Source organism: Somniosus microcephalus, chromosome 3 (genome assembly GCF_052327205.1).
Source record: "Somniosus microcephalus isolate GS21.2 chromosome 3, FLI_Smic_1.0, whole genome shotgun sequence".
Lineage (NCBI taxonomy): Eukaryota > Metazoa > Chordata > Chondrichthyes > Squaliformes > Somniosidae > Somniosus > Somniosus microcephalus.
Window position 1 is genome coordinate 349,719,406 of NC_140989.1, and position 17,135 is coordinate 349,736,540.

Genomic DNA, 17,135 nt, shown 5'->3' on the forward strand with positions numbered 1-17,135 from the left:
CGTCGAGTTTCCTTCGTTTTGACACTTTCTTTGGGGTTGTGTGGTGTTTTTTTTCTTTAACACCTGCCTGCTGATTTATGCTCTGGTTTAAAAAAAAGTTTATTTCTCATTTCCTCCGCGCGACGGCCAGTGCTGCAAGAAAAGGCGTTAGGTTTAAAAAAAAATGTCTATTTGGGTGAGAAAGAGAAAAGGCAGAATCCTGCTAACACCTGGCCACCATTTCCATGCTCTCCCCAACAAAAAAAAGCCCAATTGCAGCGGCTGCCACTTTAAACCAAGAGAGGCGTCTGAGCTGCCCAGGAAGGCGCTTCCACTGCCGCCACAGAGGGGGAGCGCGCACTTCGCGGGGACAAAGGACTCTGCCTTTTGGCCGGGTAGCCGGGTGCCGTTCTTTTTATTTATTCGGCCAGGAATCCGACCTTCCCGCGCTGGATAACGGCGGTTCCCCGAGCAGGCGGTGGGCCGGCCGCGGTGCTCAGTTTATCCACCGTTCACCCCCCCTCCCACCACCCAACCATTACACCAACCCCTCCTCTCTCTCTCTCTCCCGTCCCGCAAGCCGTCACCATCTTCGCACAATAGTAAGCCAAAATGGCGGCGGTGGAATGGATGGAGGACGACTGCCGACAATAAAGCAGCTGCTTCCCGGCCCGCCGCTCAGCTCCGCTCCGCGCACCTCCTTGTGCCAAAGGTACGTGCGCCGTTTCCTTTTTTTTGTATCGCAGCAGGTCACCCGGGGCGAGATGAAGAAGGGGGAATGGTGGTGGTGGGGGGTTCGCTCTCGGGTTTTTATTCTGTGTGCCACCCCCCCCATCATTGCCCAGCTCCTTTGGTTGGGTTGTGGCTTTGGACCCAGCGAACACGGCAGCGTGACATGTTCACGCTCAGCCAAATCAGGCGGGATGGGGCACACACCGCTTCCATGTCTTCCTTGCCACGCAACATGACATTTCGGACCAATTCTTGCCATATCTTGGGTTGATCATTTTATTCCCCCCACCCCCCCACCAACATGCCAAAAAAAAAGTTGGGTGCATCCTATATATTTTTTTAAATTTTAAATTTTGAGCCTCCATACTTTTTTGTGCATTATTTCTTTTCGAATAGGTTCTGCAACTCTATATATAACACACACACACACACACACAAAGTGAAATCTATTCTGTGAGAACACAGTGACATTGATTCTGGGCAAAATGGGGGAGCTTGTCAGGAGTGTGTTGTTGGAATTAAAAGGAATTGTATTTCGAAGCTCCCTGGCTCTCTTTCCCTGCCCCCCCTCCCCTCCACTCCAAACTTGGATTGCTAGTCTTGAAATATGCGCTAATATTTAATTTGCATGGTGTTAGGTGGCTTTTGTCACCAAAGAATAGTACCAAGGCCAATGATATACAACAGCATTAACCTTTGGATTCTTGTATGTAAGGCAATTGATGTTTTTTTTAAATGCCATTTATAGGGTAATGGCTGTTCAATGGATCTGAAAGTAAATTAAATCTACAGGATATGAAGTATAGTGTCAAATTTATGTTTTAAGTGTTTGCATAAAATTTCCAACTTGCGCAAGCTATAAATTTTGTGACATGACATTTTCTTTTGAATGTGATTAATAAAAAGCTACAATTTAGAATTCAGCTCTTGAAATGCAAGGTACTAAAAAGTTCACAACTGGTATTTTACCAACTGGTTGCATAACAATGTATGCATAACAATGTAATTTTCAAGTTTTAATTGCGATTGTAGTGCATTAGATTAGAAATACATAGGTATGATGTGATATTGTCTTGGTTGCAGAAAATGGGTAGTAGATGCTGTTCTTTATGCATGTTTGGTCTAGAATGCCTGCTTAAGAGTTTCAAAAATGATCTCAACAATTGGAAACCGGTTAGTAATAGAGAACTAACTTGCATTTCTATAAAACTTCACGACCAATGGATTATTTTTGAATTACAATAACTATTGTGCAGCCAAACGCAGTGTCCAATTTGTGCACAGCAAGATCCCAAAAACAGTGAATGAATGACTGGTTAATCTGTCTGATGGTTGAGGGAGAATTGTTGGCCATTCTGCATTCCTTTGGAACAAGTTCTACCTGTGTTTTTTGGATCTGTACAGTATAAAAGTGTATGGCTTTCAGTGTTTCATTTTTGTGCTTTGTCTGGTCTGATCTACTTCTTGAATTTCACTTTAGTGCAGGATTCTTCTTGTGGGGTGGAGGAAGGTAGTAAGGGATCTGGTGGAAGGTGTGAAGCATACAGAATGCTCAGCTCGCTCTGCTTGTCACTCTGTTTAATTGACGAGATTGTCACTAATTGTATTCACCATATTTCAAATATTTGCAAGCTGTCTATGGCCAGGGAGTTGGGCAAGTACTCATTTAAAAGCCCCAATGTTAATTGGTTTCAAATGTGAGTGCTTGGTTGTATAGGGAATCCCCTGCATTCCACGTTGAATGCTTCCTTAGCATATAATTTTGTAGCTGTTTTACTTAACATTTAGTTTAAAAAGTTCTAATCTTGCGATAAAAGTTGCAAGATAGATTATTTTCATGCAAGCAGAAAACCAGCTGGGTGTCTGAATAATACTTGATTGTCACCACCATCTAATTAAACTTAACTGATTTGCTTCATGAATATAGGTTTGCAAAGTTACAGAAGTGAGGAATGTTTAACTTTGTCAACTAAAAGTGTTACAAGGACTTGCAGTTACACATTTCTATCAGAAGTTGTATCTGTTTAGGCCTGGTGCAACAACCTCAAGATTTTGCAATATTACACTGTAGCGGAAAGCTGCAGTATGGAAACCATTCTATCTAGTAACTTCCTTTTCAGAAGTTGGGATGAATCTGTTGAGCTGGATCTGCGAATACAACTTTTTTGCATAAGATTGCATAACTAAACTTCATAAATTGCCTTCTTTCATTAGATCTGCTTAAAAGTAATCATGTTGGAAACTGCACACACATGTATGCTTCCTTAAGCACTGAATTCCCACTTTAATTTGGCCCATCATGTTTGCACAGTGGGGCCATGTGTATAGGAATGGGTTAAAACACAGTTGTTTTACCCATTGGATTGATTTTTTTTAATGTATCTCGGGTAACTAAGCTGCATGTGCTTTGTTGCAGTTTGATTCTACTTTAACTCTGCATAAATTGTATGCCGTTTCCAGTCACATGGATAAGTGGGGCATAAGGCTAGTGCTGAGTGCAATGGAAATATGCTACTGCTGGTTAGAAGAGCAGGGTGCTTGCTGCTTTGGGTACCGTTGATGCATAGAATTTTAGATTGTATGCACCCTGATGGAACTGTGTAGGATAAAGGGAATTACTCACTTCTAACATTGTCTCTCTCGGGTTGTGTATTTTTTTTTACCAGGCGACCAATGGTAAGCTCTCTTCTTTCCTCTAATGTACGAGAAGGATTTTGCGCATGTTTCACATTTCCGAAATGTCAAAAGTTTAAAAAATATATATATTTTGTGGTTTTTGTTCACTTACCTGGGGCCAGAAATTTGTATGCACCTTTACAGTTATTAAACTCTGACCTCAGTTGTGCTTACATGCAGAAATTAGACTTTATAGGCTTAAAGGGATACTCCTACTTAAATAAATACGAGCCCACCTCCGCAGCAGATTAATACATGTTACACTGCTTTATATGACAAGAGCATCATAGAATGTATCATTTCACTTACTTGAGCAATGCTAAGGGAGATGGTCAAAATTTTATAAATGCCTTAATGTGGTTGTTGGCCTCCCGATTTAGCCACCACCTTATTATTTCTCAGTCCGAACCACTGAAACAGCATGATTCTGCAGTGTACCATACTTTTCCAAAACCTACGCTGTTCATTACTTTCAGTGAAGAAGCAAGACTTCTGAGAGGCAAGGCTTAGTCCAGAAAAATAAATCTAACTTTGGATATGGCAAGAAGATGGCATACAGCCCTGATTGGGATGTGAACCGTGATGTGTTTTTTAAAGAGTGTCTTTTTGAAAAAAAAATGAATATTCTAGGATATTCACATGAATAGCAATTCATGGTAGCATCTTAATTGGAGTTACCCTTTAACAAAGATCAATCTCTTTCCCCCCCACCCTCCGTGTTGTCTAAGCTGTCTTTTCTTCTCTGCTCTCCTAAAGGTAGTGACTCTCTTAATGGGGTTTGGGTCTGTTGGTGTCAGCAGGCATTTGATACCTTGCCCTAGAAGTCATTCTTCAGATGTGAACCGTGATGGCGGATTGTTCGTTTTACACGAGTTTTTCACCAAAAGTCCTGGGGCAGTGTTCTGGAGTTGGAATCGTGGCTGATTTTCCCTTCCCACTGTTCCTGTTCCAGAGATGGTAAACCCAGTTTTAGTGCCTCTCCACTGCCAATGCACTGAAATTGGCAAAAGCAATGAAGATCAAATCTATGATCTTCAATGGCTCAGTCCCACAGAACTGATCCTTCTAGATGTTAAACAGTGCTACTAGGCAACACAATTTGGGAGAATGCAGCCTTCATATGGCTGGACATTGAAAATGAGTCTCCCGTATAGTCCTATACCAGTATTTACTTTTGGAAAAGACTAGAGAGTGCAAAAATATCTTAGAGTAGCACCTGACATTGCAGCTTGGATGTGTCTTAGAGAAGGCACCCTGGGAAGATCAGCACTCTTACAAGTCTGGCATAATTGCAAGTTCCCAAAGACTCTAGCTTAAGATTGATTCAAGCTGCAATTTGAGAACATAAGAATTAGGAGCAGGAGTAGGCCATACGGCCCCTTGAGCCTGCTCCGCCATTCAATAAGATCATGGCTGATCTTCGACCTCGACTCCACTTTCCCGCTTGATCCCCATATGTCTTGAATCCCCTTAAGTCCAAAAATCTCTGTTTCAGCTTTGATTATCTCAACAATTCAGCATCCACAGCCCTTTAAGATTCGCAACCCTCTGAGTGAAGAAATTCCTCCTCATCTCAGTTTAAATGGCCGGCCTCTTATCCTGAGACTATGCCCCCTAGTCTAGATGCTCCAGCCAGGGGAAACAACCTCTCAGCATTTATCTTGTCAATCCCCCTCAGAATCTTGAATGTTTCAATAATCTAAGGCAAGTATATCCTTCCTCAGATAAGAAGACCAAAACTGTCTCACCGAAGCTCTGTACAATTGTAGCAAGACTTCCTTACTCTTGGACTCCAACCCCCTTGGAATAAAGGCCACCATGCCATTTGCCTTCCTAATTGCTTGCTGTACCTGCATGGTAACACTTTGTTTCCTGTATGAAGGCACCTAAATCTCTCTGAAAACCAATATTTAATAGTATCTCACCATTTTAAAAAAATATTCTGTTTTTCGATTCTTCTTACCAAAGTGAATAACCTCACATTTCCCCACCTTACACTCCATCTGCCACCTTATTGCCCACTCACTTGTCTATATCCCTTTGCAGGCTCTTTGAACATAAGAAGTAAGAGCAGGATTAGGCCATACGGCCCCTTGAGCCTGCTCCACCATTAAATAAGATCATGGCTGATCATCGACCTCAACTCCACTTTCCCGCCCGATCTCCATATCCCTTGATTCCCCTAGAGTCCAAAACTCTATCTATCTCAGCCTTGAATATACTCAAAGACTCAGCATGCACAGCACTCTGGGGCAGAGAATTCCAAAGATTCACAACCCTCTGAGTGAAGAAATTCCTCCTCATCTCAATCTTAAATGGCCTACCCCTTATCCTGAGACTATGCCCCCTAGTTCTAGACACTCCAGCCAGGGAAAACAACCTCTCAGCATCTACCCTGTCAATACCCTTCAGAATCTTGTATGTTTCAATGAGATCACGTCTCATTCTTCTAAACTCGAGAGTATAGGCCTATTCTACACAATCTCTCATCATAGGACAGCCCTCTCATCCCAGGTATCAATCTAGTGAACCTTTGTTGCACCGCCTCCAAGGCAAGTATATCCTTCCTTAGATAAGGAGACCAAAACTGTGCACAGTACTCCAGGTGTGGTCTCACCAAGGCCCTGTACAATTGCAGCAAGACTTCCTTACTCTTATACGCTAACCCTCTTGCAATAAAGGCCAACATGCCATTTGCCTTCCTTATTGCTTGCTGTATCTGCACGCTAGCTTTCTGTGTTTCTTGCACAAGGACACCCAAATCTCTGAACACCAACATTTGAAAGTTTCTCAATTTAAAAAATATTCTGTTTTTCTATTCTTCCTACCAAAATGAATAACCTCACATTTCCCTACATTCCATTCCATCTGCCACCTTGCTGCCCACTCACTTAGTCTATCTATATCCCTTTGCAGACTCTGTGTTCTCCTCACAGCTTACTGTCCCACCTAGCTTTGTATCATCAGCAAACTTGGATACATTACACTCGGCCCCTTCATATAGATTGTAAATAGCTGAGGCCCCAACACTGATCCTTGTGGCACCCCACTAGTTACAGCCTGCCAACCTGAAAAAGATCCGTTTATCCCTACTCTCTGTTTTCTGTCCATTAACCAATCCTCTATCCATGCTACTATATTACCCCCAATCCCATGAGCCCATATCTTATGTAATAACCTTTTATGTGGCACCTTATCCAAATATACTATATCCACTGGTTCCCCTTTATCTACCCTGCTAGTTACATCCTCAAAAAACTCTAATAAATTTGTCAAACACAATTTCCCTTTCATAAAACCATGTTGACTCTGCCTAATCATATTATGACTTTCTAAGTGCCCTGTTACCACTTCCTTAATAATGGATTCCAGCATTTTCCTGACAACTAATGTCAGGCTAACTGGCCTGTTGATCCTTGTTTTTTCTCTTCCCTCCTTTCTTGAATAGCGGTGTTACATTTGCTACCTTCCAATCTGCTGGGACTGTTCGAGAATCTAGGGAATTTTGGAAGATTACAACCAATGCATCCACTCTCTTTGCAGCCACCTCTTTTAGATGTAGACCATCAGATCCAGGGGATTTGTTGGCTTTTAGTTCTATTAGCTTCTCAAGTACTTTTTCTCTATTGATCTTAATTACTTTAAGTTCCTGAATCTCATTAGCCCCATGGTTCCCCACTATTTTTGGTATTTTTTTTGTCTTTTACTGTGAAGACAGATACAAAATATTTGTTTAAAGTCTCTGCCATTTCCTTATTCCCCATGATAATTTCTCCTGTCTCAGCCTCTAAGGGACCAATGCTTACTTTTGCTACTCTCTTCCTTTTTACATACTTGTAGACGCTCTTACAATCTGTTTTTATATTTTTTGCTAGTTTACTCTGATTTTCTCCCCCTTTAATTTTTTTTTGGTCATCCTTTGCTGGTTTCTTAAGCTGTCCCAATCCTCAGGTTTACTGCTATTCTTTGCAACATTATAAGCCTCTTTTAATCTAATACTACCCTTAACTTCTTTAGTTAGCCACGGATGGATCACTTTTCCTGTCGAGTTTTTATTAATGGAATGTATATTTGTTGAGAATTTTGGAATTATTTCTTTAAATGTTTGTCACTGCTTATCTACCGTCATATCTTTTTAATCTAATTTTCCAATCTGCCTTAGTTAACTCGCCATTCATACCTATGTAATTGGCTTTATCGAAGTTTGAGACTCTAGTTTTGGGTTTAAGTATGTCACACTCAAACTCAATGTGAAATTTTACCATATTATGATCACTCTTCCCCAGAGGATCCTTTACTATGAGATTATTAATTAACCCTGTCTCTTTACACAATACAAGATCTAAAATAGCCTGTTCCCTGGTTGGTTCCATAACATATTGTTCTAGGAAACTGTCTCGAAGGCATTCCATGAACTCGTCCTCGAGACTCCCTTTACTAGTCTATATGAAGATTCAAGTCCCCCACGTATTGCATTACCTTTGTTACAAGCTCATGTTATTTGTTGATTAATACTCTGTCCAATGGTATAGTTACTGTTAGGGGGACCTATAAACTACTCCCACCAGTGTTTTCTGCAGCTTATTTCTTATCTCCACCCATACTGATTCTACTTTCTGATCTTCCATGCCAAGATCCTATGTCATCATTTATGATCAGGGCTACCTGCTGCTTCTTTTCCATTCTGCCTGACTTTTCGAAATGTCAAGTACCCTGGAATATTTAGTTCCCAATCTTGGTCACCTTGCAACCACATCTCTGTAATGGCTATTTGATCAAACTCGTTCATCTCTATCTGTGCCACTAATTCATCTATCTTATTACGAATGCTTTGTGCATTCAGATAAAGAGCCTATAATAACTTTTTACCGTTATTCCCTGTTTTCATCTTATTCGCTGATGCACTATTACCTTTAAACTCTCTGTCCCTTCTTGTCATACTCTGCTTATCTTTACCCAAATCGCTACAGTGCTCCATTGCTTTGACTTTTCTCTAGATTTCTACATTTCCCCTCACCTGACCTCTTTCCTCCTCTCCCCCCACCCCCCCCCCCGCCTTTTAGTTTAAAGCCCGAATAACAGCCCTAGTTATTCGATTAACCGGGATACTGGTCCCAGCCTGGTTTACATGGAGCCCGTCCCAATGGAACAGCTCCCTCTTTCCCCAGTACAGGTTCCAGTGCCCCATGAATCGAAACCCTTTCCTCCCACACCACTCTTTGAGCCATGCATTTAAGTCTCTAATCTGCTTGTCCCTATGTCAATTTTGTGTGGCTCAGGTAATAATCCAGAGATTATTACCTTTTGAGATTCTGCATTTTAATTTGGACCCTAGCTCCTCAAATGTTCTCAGCAGAACTCATTCCTAGTTCTACCTATTGCAAGGAACATAAAAGTGGACTGTAAAAGCTTCTACAAGTATGTAAAAAGAAAAAGATTAGGAAAGAAAAAGATTAGGGAAGACAAATGTCGGTCCCTTACAGTCAGAAACAGGAGAATTTATAATGGGGAACAAGGAAATGGCAGAGCAATTGAACAAATACTTTGGTTCTGTCTTCACGGAAGAGGACACAAATAACTTCCCAGAAATGCGAGGGACCCAAGCGTCTAGTGAGGAGGAGGAATTAGAGGAAATCAGTATTAGTAAAAAAAAAAAGTGTGCTGGAGAAATTAATGGGATTGAAAGCTGATAAATCCCCAGGGCCTGATAATCTGCATCCCAGAGTACTAAGAGGTAGCCATGGAAATAGTGGATGCATTGGTTGTCATCTTCCAAAATTCTATAGATTATGGAACAGTTTCGACAGATTGGAAGGTGGCAAATGTAACCCCACTATTTAAAAAAGGAGGGTGATAACAGGACACTTAGAAAATATCAACGGGATTAGACAAAGTCAACATGGATTTATGAAAGGGAAATCGTGTTTGACAAACCTACTGGAGATTTTTGATGATGTAACTGGTAGAATAGATAAGGGAGAATTTGTGGTGTATTTGAATTTTCAGAAGGCCTTTGATAAAGTCCCACAAAAGAAGTTAGTGTGCAAAATTAAAGCACATGGGATTGGGAGTAATATACTGGCATGGATTGAAAATTGGTTAACAGACAGGAAACAGAGTGGGGATAAATGGGTCTTTTTCGGGGTGGCAGGCGGTGACTAGTGGGGTACCACTGGTATCAGTGCTTGGGCCCCAGCTATTCACAATATATATCAATGATTTGGATGAGGGAACCAAATGTAATATTTCCAAGTTTGCTGATGACACGAAACTAGGTGGGATTGAGTTGTGAGGAGGATGCAAAGAGGCTTCAAGGTGATTTAGACAAGTTGAATGAGTGGGCAAATACATGGATAAATGTGAAGTTATCCACTTCGGTAGGAAAAACAGAAAGGCAGAGTATTATTTAAATGGTGATAGATTGGGAAATGCTGATGTACAAAGGGACCTGGGTGTCCTTTTGCACCAGTCACTGAAAGCAAACATGCAGGTGTATCAAGCAGTTAGGAAGGCAAATGGTATGTTGGCCTTCATTGCAAAAGGATTTGCGTACAGGAGCAAGGATGTCTTACTACAGTTGTACAGGATGAGACGACACCTGGAGTACTATGTGCAGTTTTGGACTCCTTACCTAAGAAAGGATATACTTGCCATAGAGTGAGTGCAGCGAAGGTTCACCAGACTGATTCCTGGGATGGCAGGACTGTCGTATGAGGAGAGATTGGGTCGACTCGGCCTGTATTCACTGGCTTCTAGAAGAATGAGAGGGGATCTCATTGAAACGTATAAAATTCTGGCAGGGCTAGACAGACTGGATGCAGGGAGGATGTTTCCCCTGGCTGAAGTCTCTAGAACGAGGGTCACAGTCTTGGGATACGGGGTAGGACATTTAGGACTGAGGTGAGGAGAAATTTCTTCACTCAGAGGGTGGTGAACCTGTGGAATTCTGTACCACAGAAGGCTGTGGAGGCCAAGTCACTGAATATATTTAAGAAGGAGATAGATAGATTTCTAGACACAAAAGGCATCAATGGGTAATGGGAGAGAGCAGGAATATGGCATTGAGATAGAGGATCAGCCATGATCATACTGAATGGCGGAGCAGGCTCGAAGGGCCGAATGGCCTACTATTCCCCCCCCCCCCCCAAAATTATTCTCCAGCCGTGAGGAGATATCCTTAACCCTGGCACCGGGCAGGTAACTCCTGGTAGCGGCTGCAGAAAACAGTATCTATCCCCCTGACTATACTGTCCCCTACAACTTTTCACCCCCCCCCTCACTTGAATGGCCTCCTGTGCCGTGGTCAGTTTACTTATCCACCCTGCAGACTTTGCCCTCATCCACACAGCAAAAACTTCGTACCTGTCTGATAAGGACAAGGCCGAGTCTCCTCCAGCACTGCACCTGGGGTCCCCTTACCTGCCTGAGTTGCAGGCATACTCTACTGTCCCTGCCCACTAACCAGACCTGTACCACTACCTAACCTAAGTGGTGTGACTGCCTCCTGGATCAAAGTGCCCAGGTAACTTTCCCCCTCCCTGATGCCCCACAATGTCTGCACTTCAGACTCCAGCTCAACAACTCTGAGCTGAAGTTCCTCGAGATGCAAATACTTGCTGCAGACGTGGCTGTCCAGGATCGCGATGCCCTTCACAAACTCCCACATGGTGCAGGAAGACATCAGAACAATGAATCAGCTTTTCTATAAGGGCCATGATCTTTTCCACCGTTTTCAAACTACTACCTTTTAGAATTCTACTGTCCTCCCTAATCTGCAGAGTAGGCTAAACCTCTGAGAATTAAGTCTCCATAGCCTAAAGATACCATGCCCACACTTTCAACAAATGTGTCACCCCACTGCTATATTCACCTTCATAGCAACCTGAGGTAGGATACAGATGTGCCTCAGCTTAAATCCTATGTTAGTTATACCACATCCATTGTAGCCTCCACAATATCTATACACAGAGATGAATATTGCAGTGGCTGCAGACACGGGCATACTATACATACTTTGATCATAAAAGCATTAAAGAAGATGGAGATATAACGAGATTTGGGCATACATCCTTAGAGGTACATGAGCAATGCCATGAAGCGATAGCTAGAGCAAATAGAGCATTGGGTGTATCCACAGGACAATTGAGTGTAAGACGAGGCATACTATTTTGTCCTTGTACAAAACTTTAGTCAGGCCACATTTGGAATACTGTGTCCAGTTTTGGTCTCCTCACATGGTGGGTGATATTGAGGCTTTGGCGAGGGTGCAGAGGAGGGCCACTAGACTAATTCCCTGTTTAAAGCATCTTTGTTATCAAGATAGGCTAAAGAAGTTAGGACTCTACACTTTAGAGAAGCGTAGACTTAGGGGTGATCTGATTGCGGTTTATAAGATAATGAAGGGAATAGAGTGTGTTCCAGTTGACTGTTTGTTCCAATTGAATAGGTTAGGGAGAACCAGGGGTCACAATTTAAGTTGTACAAGGCTAGCTCTGGGTTAAATGTCAGGCGGTGGTTCTTGTCCCAGAGAATAGTGGACCTCTGGAACAGGCTGCTGTCTCGTGCGGTGGATGCTGATTCGCTGAATTCCTTCAAGCGAGAGCTGGACTGGTTTCTGGCTGGGGCGGAGATCACCTCTTACAGAAGGTAGGCACTGCAGGGCATTCAGGACCAGAGTGATCTCCTGGACTAGTTTCGATCGCCAAGATGGGTTGGAGAGGAATTTCCCAGAGTTTTTCCCCAAATTGGCCTGGGTTTTTTTTAAAAATCTGATTTTTCTTTTGCCTCTCCCAGGCGATCACATAGTTTGGGGTGGAGTGTATATGTTGTGATACACAAGGTATCACAATTGTGTTGGACAGACTCGATGGACCAGAAGGTCTTTACCTGTCCGTCATTGTTCGTACTTGTGGTCCTGTATTCCATTTTCCCCTCGATTAGGAAGTTATCTAGGAGACCGCAAAGGATGGACTGGCTTTGCAGATCCTCTTGACCCCCTTGTGCAGTTCAGTGAACTGTAAACACTAGCAAAATCCAATCTCGTGAACTTTTCTTTCTTTCTGTGGTTGTAGTGCAAAAGAAACAACTCTCACTTATAATGGTGCCTTAACACTGTCTCCGGAAGACAAAGTGCTTTACAACCAAAGAATTACTTTTGAAGTACAGTAAGTATTGTTAAGTAGGCAAACACAATATCCAATTGTGCACAGCAAAGTCTCAAACAGCAAATGAGTTGAGTAAGAACGATTTAAAACTGAATTTCTATTTCTAGCATAAAAAACTAAAAGGAAATCGAGAGAGAGAAAACCTTTAGAGCCCAAAAAAACCCAGAGTAAATTTGGAAAAAATGCATTTTTTACTTTGAATATTGCCAAACCTCAAACTAATAAGGCACAATTAAGACAATGGACATCTATTCACACACATAGTGCTATTTGTGAATTGTGTGAATAGTGCTGTCAGTTTTAAAAAATAATGTAATTTTAAGTTTTCAGGATCAACAAATACTGTCACGCTACTTTAGCAGTAAATTATATTTATTGTATTTGTGAATGGACTGTACACTGCATAATGTTGCTGCTAAAATGCATGTTTGAAATTGCACATCACTAGTATCGTGAAGCACAAATATTTTTAGAAGTCTGATAAATATGAAGTAGCTGCTAAAATTAAATTTTGCAATATATACAGTACTATGAATAATATAATATTGAATATATCCACTTTGTTAGCATTGCTATGCTCATTATCAATGCTCTTCATTCATCCATGGATACGACGTGTGTGCATAATTTGAGCAGGTAATTTTTGACCTGTATTTACAACATGGACGACATTCAGAAGTCCAAGTCCACATTGTCAACCTTATGCAACTTTTTGTTGGAAAGCGGGGCCAATAAGATTCACCAGGCTGATACCTGGGATGGCAGGAATGACGTGTGGAGAGAGATTGGGTCGATTAGGCTTATATTCACTAGAGTTTAGAAGAATGAGAGGGGATCTCATTGAAACTTTTACAATTCTAACAGGACTAGACAGACTAGATGCAGGAAGGATGTTCCCGATGGCGGGGGAGTCCAGAAGCAGGGGTCACAGTCTAAAGATAAGGGGTAAGCTATTTAGGACAGAGATGAGGAGGAATTTCTTCACCCAGAGAGTGGTGAACCTGTGGAATTCTCTACCACAGAAGGCAGTGGAGGCCAATTCATTAAATATATTCAAGAAGGAGTTGGATATATTTCTTCAGGCTAAAGGGATATGGGGAGAAGGCAGGGTACTGAGTTTGGATGATCAGCCATGATCTCATTAAATGGCGGAGCAGGCTCGAGGAGCCGAATGGCCTACTCCTGCTCCTATCTTCTATGTTTCTATAATGGAGGAGTAGAAAGAATAGCAGCCGCAGCATTTTGTATCTAATCATCAAAGTCCATGAAGGTCAAGTTCAGTGATCCAAACTAAAGCTATTAATATGCAAATGTAGGATGGACCCACATCACCTCACAGTTGTCCACCATCACGACCACAAACTCCTACTAGCAGTACAGTACAAGTTGGTGTCCCCAATGTCTAATACTCTTTGTAAAGAATGGTGGGAGGGGGGAAATAACTGAATAAAATTAAAATGTGAAATAAAATCAAGTAATCATATAAAATCAATAATTGTCTCAAATGCTGAATTTAGGCCTGTTATGAATCCTGGTCCTGAACTAGTAACCCAGAGAATATTATTTTGTGCAGTGGATGTCATTGAATTAGATGTGGTTTTTCGTGCAAAAATGGCATTGTTAATAGGTACAGTCTACTCTTAATTCCATTTTTGTTTAGCACTAAATTCCTACTTTGCTATTTTATTTACATAGTTTGAATTACCGACAATACAATTGGCTTTTATGCAAAAAAAAAAACAACTTTTGAATTATCTGGACTATCCCTGTGTCTACTGTCCAAAATACAGTAAACTCTTGTTTAAACAGCACTTAATCATCCGGAATACTTTAATAACCGGCAAAATAGATAACCGGTAATCTTGCTGAATCCATCCAGCACTTGTTTTGCCGAGTCCGAGTCTCCCGCGGTGGCCGAGTTAGTCAGTGGTTTTTATTTTTGTTTGTGTTAAAAATTGCCTACTTCTCTGTTATCCAGAATTTTTCATCAACCGGCACCATCCCGGTCCCGTAGGTGCCGGATAAGAAAGAGTTTACTGTATTAGGTACTGTTGACTGAACAATTTGAGTTAACAAATGTGCATACTTCTGGGGTAGAAAGCCTGTAAAATCAATGAAGCAGTGTGACACAAGGATGTTGTGACTTTCATGCTGACAGAAAATGACAGCTACAAGGAAACTGTGTGCTATCCGGCACCGACGGGACCGAGCTGTTGTCGTCCCATCAAAACTGCCGGACAAACCAGCGCTAATGTTGAAGCATAGAGATTTTGAGCTGCGTATCTGGCAACAAACCCTGTTGCTCAGCTTCTAAACAGCCGGCCGTACCTTGCAAGCGTCTCTGTAGCTTAGCAACAGCTTCAGCGAGACCTTGCAGAGCCTGACTGGTGGAAAAAAAAGCAACGAAAAGAAAAAAAACCTAACGAAACGGCTCCTGATTTTGCCGGTGGCTTGAGCATTCCGGACAGTTAACCTCCGGATAAACCAAAGTTTCCTGTACAAGGAAAATTAACAATTGAAGCCTCTGTGCATATTTTAGAAAGAACCGTAAGTTTGCTTTTTTGATGAAATGACAACCGTAAAATGATGGCTGTAATTTGCACAGCTCTGCACACTAACTTGGTGCAGCTTCTGTTTCATGAGTCAAAGGAAGAAAGAAACCATTATTAAATATTGTATTTATTCGATTGAGAATTTTGTTTGAATCAATGCAAACTTTTTTTTGAGGCTCAGAAAATCTGACAAGGTTTGGTGTTGGTATTTATTCAAAACAATTTGGAACTGAAGCTATTTGTAGACTTTACATTGATATTTTCAAATGTAGTGTATGGAATTCTAAAGGGAATTTTTGCTTGCCTATGTTATAAGTAGGCAATTCAAAAATCTACTGAATTACAAAATATGAGTGCAAAAATAACGTAATGGCATAGGGACAAACAGATTAGAGGTTTAAATGCGTGGCTCAGTGTGGTGTGGGAGGAAGGGGTTTCGGTTCATGGGGCACTGGCATCAGTACTGGGGAAAGAGGGAGCTGTTCCGTTGGGACGGGCTCCAATTAAACTGAGACCAGTGTTCTGGCAAACCGAAAAACTAGGGCAGTAGGCAGGGCTTTAAACTAATGAAGGAGGGTGGGAGGATTCAGGAAAGTGTAAATTTTAAAAGCAGCGAGAGAAATGTCAAGGCTGTAGAGCAGAGTTTTGGGTAAAAATAAGCAGAGTGGATCAGGAAGGGACCGAGAGAGTAACAAAGGTAATAAAGCATCACTGACTACGGTGACATCAGGGAAAAATGGAAATAAGTAAAAGCTAAAGGCACTATATCTGAATGCGCGAAGCATTCGCAACAAAATAGTTGAATTAATAGCGTGCAGATAGAAATGAACAGGTTTGATCTAATGGCCATTACGGTTGCAATGTGGCCAAGGTTGGGAACTAAATATTTCAGGATACAGGAAACTCTCGTTTAAGCGGCACCTAAATATCTGGAATTTTCTATTAACCGGCAAAATTCATACTCCGAAAACAACACCTCAATAACCGGAAATGAGTCCGAGTCTCCCGCGGTGGCCGAGTTAGTCAGTGGGGGTAGTTCTCCAAACTGCCACTACTCGGCTTCTTGGCGCTGTTGGAAGTCGGAACACCTCAATTAAAGGAGTCTGACTCTCCCACGCTGCCGGTAGTCTCTTTAACAACATTCTGTAGGTGAGTACTCAATTATACTGCACATTTCTTGATTTTTTATTTTTGTTTGTTAAAAATAGCCTCGGTAGATAACCCTCTCCGTCATCCAGAATTTTTAATCAACTGGCACCATCCCGGTCCCGTCGGTGCCGGATACCAAAGAGTTTCCTGTACTTAACTTTTAGAAGAGATAGGCGAAATGAAAAAGGAGGGGTAGCCCTGATAATAAAGGATGGGATAAAGACAGTAGAGAGAATGCATCTTAGCTCTGAAAAATCAAGTAGAATCAATTTGGGTAGAACTAAAACAGCAAGGGGCAGAAAACATTGGTGGGAGTTGTTTATATGCCCCCAAACAGTTAGTTGTAATGTAGGGCAGAGTATAAATCTGGAAATTAGAGGTGCATGTAACAAGGGTAATACAGTAATCATGGGGGACTTTAATTGACATATAGACTGGGCAAACCAAATTTGCAGTAATACTGTGGAGGACAAATTCATGGAATGTATGCAAGATAGTTTTCTAGATTAGTATGTTAAGGAAGCAACTAGGGAACAGGCTATTTTAGATCTAGTATTGTACAACGAGAAAGGGTTAATTAATGACTTTGTAGTAAAGGGGCCTTCAGGGAAGAGTGACCATAATATGATAGAATGTTATATTGAGTTTGAAAGTGATTTAGTTAAATCCGGAGCTAGATTCTTAAATCTGAAACGAGGGTCTTAAATTTAAACAAAGCAAACTGTGTAGGTATGAGGGGCGAGTTGGCTAAGGTAGATTGGGAAACTACATTAAAAGGTATGACTGTAGAGAAGCAATGGCTAGCATTTAAAGAATTAATACATAATTTACAACAAATATACATTCTTTTAAGGCACAAAAACCCCACAGGAGAAGTGGTCCA

At 41.5% G+C, this 17,135-nt stretch overlaps 1 protein-coding gene across 3 annotated transcripts in view; it reads left to right on the forward strand.

Annotated features, from left to right (window-relative positions):
* Positions 1-203: 203 nt before the first annotated feature.
* LOC147122339 (zinc finger protein 644-like) overlaps positions 204-17,135 on the forward strand; it is a 136,037-nt gene continuing 119,105 nt past the window's right edge. For all 3 annotated transcript variants that reach the window (XR_015077734.1, XR_015077735.1, XM_085983385.1), the window contains exon 1: positions 204-691. The gene's annotated coding sequence lies outside the window, so the exon portion shown is untranslated. The remainder of the gene's footprint in view (positions 692-17,135) is intronic.